Consider the following 8,011-nt stretch of genomic DNA (forward strand, 5'->3'; position numbering starts at 1 on the left):
GTTCGCTACGGCAGCTATCACAAGGAAATCGCTGCTGCGATGGGGGCGGGTACTATCGCGCTCGGCATCGCAGCATCGGCCTGCGATGTCGCAGCGTGCAAAGTACCCCTAAGACTATCCTCAAAGTTTGCATATGAGGTAATATTTCCTGACCAGAGAATCCCAATATCATCTATACAGCGTCCCCAATATGTAATGTGAGCATGCCACCAGGTGTCTTCATCTTCTCTAAAAACAATGACATCCTTCTACTAGACCAGGAGCAAATTAGTGTATGTAGGAGCACATGAACTGCCCCCCATCACTATGCCCCTGCGTTGGTGGTAGAATTTGCCATTGTAGGGCAAGTTGTGGGTTAGCACATAATGCAGTAATTCCAGCACAAAGGTATTATGAAAGACAAACAAAGAGACAAACTAAAGCCAGCTTTACACCTTACAATTAGGTATGCTATCTCGTATGCGATGTGACACGCCCAGGTCGCATATGCGATTGAATGAGATTGCACATAGGTCGTTCATTTGCTGTCACACGAGCGTTAGTAGTCTATGTTAAATTGATCAATTTTGTGTGCGATCCTTTAGATCATGTGTTCTGTGACGTATGCATTGGACACCCTTTTTTTTTTTTATTTATTGACTTGCCAAGCGTGTGTAATGTGTAGGGATGCGGTTTTACTATGTCATCTGCCATTCAGCTCTGCTACATGGCCGCTGACAGCAGACACAGACAGCCATGTAGCAGAGATGAATGGCAGATGACAGCAGACACAGAAAGAGCCGCACTGTCAGAATGAACTCGGGTGAACTTCCCCCGACTTCATGGTCATGCTGCGGCTCTGTCTGTGTCGCGTCCTGATTAGCGGTCACCTGTGAAGGGCTCACCGGTGACCGCTAATCTCCTGAGTAAGTGAATTGAGCAGCCCTCTCTCATACTCACCGATCCCCGATCCCCGGCTCTGCACGGCATTCACACTGCTCCGGCGGCTTTTACTGTTTTGAAAAAGCCGGCCGCCCATTAAACAATCTCGTATTCCCTGCTTTACCCGCCCACCGGCGCCTATGATTGGTTACAGTGAGACACGCCCCCACGCTGAGTGACAGGTGTCACACTGCACCCAATCACAGCAGCCGGTGGGCGTGTCTATACTGTGCAGTGAAATAAATAATTAAATAATTAAAAAAAATGGCGTGTGGTCCCCCCAATTTTAAAACCAGCCAGATAAAGCCATACGGCTGAAGGCTGGTATTCTCAGGATGGGGAGCTCCACGTTATGGGGAGCCCCCCAGCCTAACAATATCAGCCAACAGCCGCCCAGAATTGCCGCATACATTATATGCAGCAGTTCTGGGACTGTACCCGGCTCTTCCCGATTTGCCCTGGTGCGTTGGCAAATCGGGGTAATAAGGAGTTATTGGCAGCCCATAGCTGCCAATAAGTCCTAGATTAATCATGTCAGGCATCTATGAGACACCCTCCATGATTAATCTGTAAATTACAGTAAATAAACACACACACCCGAAAAATCCTTTATTAGAAATAAAAAACACAAACATATACCCTGGTTCACCACTTTAATCAGCCCCAAAAAGCCCTCCTTGTCCGGCGTAATCCAGGATGGTCCAGCGTCGCTTCCAGCGCTGCTGCATGGAGGTGACCGGAGCTGCAGCAGACACCGCCGCTCCGGTCACCTCCACACAGCAAATGAAGACAGCCGGCGATCAGCTGAGCTGTCAGTGAGGTTACCCGCTGTCACTGGATCCAGCGGTGGATGCAGCGGTGGCCGCGGGTAACCTCAGTGACCGCTCAGCTGATCGCGCTACTCACCGCCGCTCCTATCACCTCCACGCAGCAACTGAGGTGAGTAGCGCGATCAGCTGAGCGGTCACTGAGGTTACCCGCGGCCACCGCTGTATCCAGTGACAGCGGGTAACCTCAGTGACAGCTCAGCTGATCGCCGGCTGTCTTCATTTGCTGCGTGGAAGTGACCGGAGCGGCGGTGTCTTCTGCAGCTCCGGTCACCTCCATGCAGCAGCGCTGGAAGCGACGCTGGAGCATCCTGGATTACGCCGGACAAGGAGGGCTTTTTGGGGCTGATTAAAGTGGTGAACCAGGGTATATGTTTGTGTTTTTTATTTCTAATAAAGGATTTTTCGGGTGTGTGTGTTTATTTACTGTAATTTACAGATTAATCATGGAGGGTGTCTCATAGACGCCTGACATGATTAATCTAGGACTTATTGGCAGCTATGGGCTGCCAATAACTCCTTATTACCCCGATTTGCCAACGCACCAGGGCAAATCGGGAAGAGCCGGGTACAGTCCCAGAACTGCCGCATATAATGTATGCGGCAATTCTGGGCGGCTGTTGGCTGATATTGTTAGGCTGGGGGGCTCCCCATAACGTGGAGCTCCCCATCCTGAGAATACCAGCCTTCAGCCGTATGGCTTTATCTGGCTGGTTTTAAAATTGGGGGGGACCGCACGCCATTTTTTTTAATTATTTAATTATTTATTTCACTGCACAGTATAGACACGCCCACCGGCTGCTGTGATTGGGTGCAGTGTGACACCTGTCACTCAGCGTGGGGGCGTGTCTCACTGTAACCAATCATAGGCGCCGGTGGGCGGGTAAAGCAGGGAATACGAGATTGTTTAATGGGCGGCCGGCTTTTTCAAAACAGTAAAAGCCGCCGGAGCAGTGTGAATGCCGTGCAGAGCCGGGGATCGGGGATCGGTGAGTATGAGAGAGGGGGTAAGAGGGATAGACTGACATGGACAGAGAGTGAGGGACAGAGATAGTGACCGACCGACAAAGATTAGTGCATGACAGACATTGTGAGGCGCTTCAGAACGCAGCTTTTCAGCTGCGCTCTGAAGCGGACCTTTTTTAAGCTGCGGTGCAGAGCGCACACCTGCGCACATAGCCTCAGACATCAAAATCGTATGAGGGATGTCACACGTTACAATTGACTAGGTTCATACAACAAAACGTCCAATGTATGAGGAATAAACGACGTGTATGCGATCACCGTATTTTCGGTCAATCCTGATCGCACGTAGGTTTCACACGCAAATACGTCACGAACGATGCAGGATGTGCGTCACTTATAACTTGACCCCGACGACGGATTCAAAGATTTATTGAAGCGTGTAAAGCAGGCATAACAGTTCCCATTAAATAGCATCTGCTGGATGAAAATTATATATACAGTACAGACCAAAGGTTTGGACATATTTTCTCATTCAAAGAGTTTTCTTTATTTTCATGACTCTGAAAATTGTAGATTCACATTGAAGGCATCAAAACTATGAATTAACACATGTGGAATGAAATACTTAACAAAAAATTGTGAAACAACTGAAAATATGTCTTATATTCTAGGTTCTTCAAAGTAGCCACCTTTTGCTTTGATTACTACTTTGCACACTCTTAGTATTCTCTTGATGAGCTTCAAGAGGTAGTCACCGGAAATGGTTTTCACTTCCCCGGTGTGCCCTGTCAGGTTTAATAAGTGGGATTTCTTGTCTTATAAATGGGGTTGGGACCATCAGTTGGGTTGTGCAGAAGTCTGGTGGATACACAGCTGATAGTTCTACTGAATAGACTGTTAGAATTTGTATTATGGCAAGAAAAAAGCAGCTAAGTAAAGAAAAACGAGTGGCCATCATTACTTTAAGAAATGAAGGTCAATCAGTCCGAAAAATTGGCAAAACTTTGAAAGTGTCCCCAAGTGCAGTGGGAAAAACCATCAAACGCTACAAAGAAACTGGCTCACATGAGGACTGCCCCAGGAAAGGAAGACAAAGAGTCAACTCTGCTGCGGAGGATAAGTTTATCCGAGTCACCAGCCTCAGAAATTGTAGGTTAACAGCAGCTCAGATTAGAGACCAGGTCAATGCCACACAGAGTTCTAGCAGCAGACACATCTCTAGAACAACGGTTAAGAGGAGACTTTGTGCAGCAGGCCTTCATGGTAAAATAGCTGCTAGGAAACCACTGCTAAGGACAGCAACAAGCAGAAGAGACTTGTTTGGGCTAAAGAACACAAGGAATGGACATTAGACCAGTGGAAATCTGTGCTTTGGTCTGATGAGTCCAAATTTGACATCTTTGGATCCAACCACCGTGTCTTTGTGCGGCGCAGAAAAGGTGAACGGATGGACTCTACATGCCTGGTTCCCACCGTGAAGTATGGAGGAGGAGGTGTGATGGTGTGGGGGTGCTTTGCTGGTGACACTGTTGGGGATTTATTCAAAATTGAAAACATACTGAACCAGCATGACTACAACAGCATCTTGCAGCGGCATGCTATTCCATCTGGTTTGCGTTTAGTTGGACCATCATTTATTTTTCAACAGGACAATGACCCCAAACACACCTCCAGGCTGTGTAAGGGCTATTTCACTAAGAAGGAGAGTGATGGGATGCTACGCCAAATGACCTGGCCTCCACAGTCACTAGATCTGAACCCAATTGAGATGGTTTGGGGTAAGCTGGACCGCAGAGTGAAGGCAAAAGGGCCAACAAGTGCTAAGCAATTCTGGGAACTCCTTCAAGACTGTTGGAAGACCGGTGACTACCTCTTGAAGCTTATCAAGAGAATGCCAAGAGTATGCGAAGCAATAAAGGTGGCTACTTTGAAGAACCTAGAATATAAGACATATTTTCAGTTGTTTCACACTTTTTTGTTAAGTATTTCATTCCATATGTGTTAATTCACAGTTTTGATGCCTTCAATGTGAATCTACAATTTTCAGAGTCATGAAAAAATCTATGAATGAGAAGGTGTGTCCAAACTTTTGGTCTGTACTATATGTATATACATATATATATATATATATATATATATATATACTACAGTACAAAAGTTTGGGGTCACCCAGACAATTTTGTCTTTTCCATGGTAAATCATACTTTTATTTATCAAATGAGTTGCATAATGAATAGAAAATATAGTCCAGACATTGATTGGTTGGAAATAATGATTTTTACTTGAAATAATAATTTTCTCCTTCAAACTTTGCAGCAATTACAGCTTTGCAGACCTTTGGCATTCTAGCTGTTAATTTGCAGAAGTAATCTGGAGATACAGTCATATGAAAAAGTTTGGGCACCCCTATTAATGTTAACCTTTTTTCTTTATAACAATTTGGGTTTTTGCAACAGCTATTTCAGTTTCATATATCTAATAACTGATGGACTGAGTAATATTTCTGGACTGAAATGAGGTTTATTGTACTAACAGAAAATGTGCAATCCGCATTTAAACAAAATTTGGCCGCTGCAAAAGTATAAGCACCCTTATCAATTTCTTGATTTGAACACTCCTAACTACTTTTTTCTGACTTACTAAAGCACTAAATTGGTTTTGTAACCTCATTGAGCTTTGAACTTCATAGGCATGTGTATCCAATCATGAGAAAAGGTATTTAAGGCGGCCCCTTGCAAGTTGTTCTCCTATTTGAATCTCCTATGAAGAGTGGCATCATGGGCTCCTCAAAACAAATCTCAAATGATCTGAAAACAAAGATTATTCAACATAGTTGTTCAGGGGAAGGATACAAAAAATTGTCTCAGAGATTTAAACTGTCAGTTTCCACTGTGAGGAACATAGTAAGGAAATGGAAGAGCACAGGTACAGTTCTTGTTAAGCCCAGAAGTGGCAGGCCAAGAAAAATATCAGAAAAGCAGAGAGGAAGAATGGTGAGAACAGTCAAGGACAATCCACAGACCACCTCCAAAGACCTGCAGCATCATCTTGCTGCAGATGGTGTCAATGTGCATCAGTCAACAATGCAGCGCACGTTGCACAAGGAGAAGCTGTATGGGAGAGTGATGCGAAAGAAGCCGTTTCTGCAAGCACGCCACAAACAGTGTTGCCTGAGGTATGCAAAAGCACATTTGGACAAGCCAGTTACATTTTGGAAGAAGGTCCTGTGGACTGATGAAACAAAGATTGAGTTGTTTGGTCATACAAAAAGGTGTTATGCATGGAGGCAAAAAACACGGCATTCCAAGAAAAGCACTTGCTACCCACAGTAAAATTTGGTGGAGGTTCCATCATGCTTTGGGGCTGTGTGGCCAATGCCGGCACCGGGAATCTTGTTAAAGTTGAGGGTCGCATGGATTCAACTCAGTATCAGCAGATTCTTGACAATAATGTGCAAGAATCAGTGACGAAGTTGAAGTTACGCAGGGGATGGATATTTCAGCAAGATAATTATCCAAAACACCGCTCCAAATCTACTCAGGCATTCATGCAGAGGAACAATTACAATGTTCTGGAATGGCCATCCCAGTCCCCAGACCTGAATATCATTGAAAATCTGTGGGATGATTTGAAGCGTGCTGTCCATGCTCGGCGACCATCAAACTTAACTGAACTGAAATTGTTTTGTAAACAGGAATGGTCAAATATACCTTCATCCAGGATCTAGAAACTCATTAAAAGCTACAGGAAGCGACTAGAGGCTGTTATTTTGCAAAAGGAGGATCTACCAAATATTAATGTCACTTTTATGTTGAGGTGCCCATACTTTTGCACCGGTCAAATTTTGTTTAAATGCGGATTGCACATTTTCTGTTAGTACAATAAACCTCATATCAATCCAGAAATGTTACTGAGTCCATCAGTTAGTAGATATATGCAACTGAAATAGCTGTTGCAAAAACCCAAATTGTTGTAAATAAAAAAGGTTAACATTAATAGGGGTGCCCAAACTTTTTCATATGACTGTATTTCACCCCATGCTTCCAGAAACCCCTCCCACAGGTTGTATTGGCTTGATGGGCACTTTTTGCGTACCATACAATCAAGCTTCTCCCACAACAGCTCAATAGGGCTGAGATCTGGTGACTGGGCTGGCCACTCCATTACAGATAGAATACCAGCTGCCTGCTTCTTGCATAAATAATTCATGCATAATTTGGAGGTGTGCTTTGGATCATTGTCCTGTTGTAGGATGAAAATGGCTCCAATCAAGCGCTGTCCACAGGGTATGGCATTGCATTGCAAAATGGAGTGATAGCCTTCCTTATTCAAAATCCATTTTACCTTGTACAAATCTCCCACTTTACCAGCGCCAAAGCAAGCCCAGACCATCACATTACCTCTACCATGCTTGACAGATGGCATCAGGCACTCTTCCAGCATCTTTTCAGTTATTCTGTGTCTGACAAATGTTCTTCTGTGTGATCCAAACACCCAAAACTTTGATTTGTCTGTCCATAACACTTTTTTCCAATCTTCCTTTGTTCAATGTCTATGTTCTTTTGCCCATATTAATCTTTTCCTTTTATTAGCCAGTCTTAGATATGGCTTTTTCTTTGCCACTCTGCGTTGAAGGCCAGCATCCCAGAGTCGCCTCTTCAATGTAGATATTGACACTGGCGTTTTGCGGGTACTATTTAATGAAGCTGTCAGTTGAGGACGTGTGAGGTGTCCATTTCTCAAACTAAAGACTATAATGTACTGGTCTTGTAGCTTAGTTGTGCAGCAGGGCCCCCCACTTCTATTTCTACTCTGGTTAGAGCCTGTTTGTGCTCTACTCTGAAGGAAGTAGTACACACCGTGGTACGAAATCTTCAGTTTCTTGGCAATTTCTCACATGGAATCTCCTTCATTTCTAAGAACAAGAATAGACTGTCGAGTTTCTCATGAAGGTTCTCTTTTTCTTGGTACATCATGGCTCATGTAGGGGGAGCCGGCAGTGAGTCCCACACATGTCATCTGATTTGAACAGCTGACATGTGTGCCTTCCAGGCATGAGTGGATCCGCAAGCCACCCATGCCTGTTAAGCCCTTACAACAGGCTGTCAAACTGTGACAGCCCAATGTACATGCCCAGTGCGGTAAGCACGTACTCACTGGCTCCCATCGGATGTCACATGACGTGATCACGTTGAGCCGATGGTTGCCATGGTGGCACAGGGTCATGTGATAACTCCTGTAGCTATCAAGAGTAACTTACCCTCACTGCCGGCAGAGCGCTGGCTGTAAGAGGAAAA

The sequence above is a fragment of the Anomaloglossus baeobatrachus genome, chromosome 3, assembly GCF_048569485.1.
Source record: "Anomaloglossus baeobatrachus isolate aAnoBae1 chromosome 3, aAnoBae1.hap1, whole genome shotgun sequence".
NCBI classification, from domain to species: Eukaryota; Metazoa; Chordata; class Amphibia; order Anura; family Aromobatidae; genus Anomaloglossus; species Anomaloglossus baeobatrachus.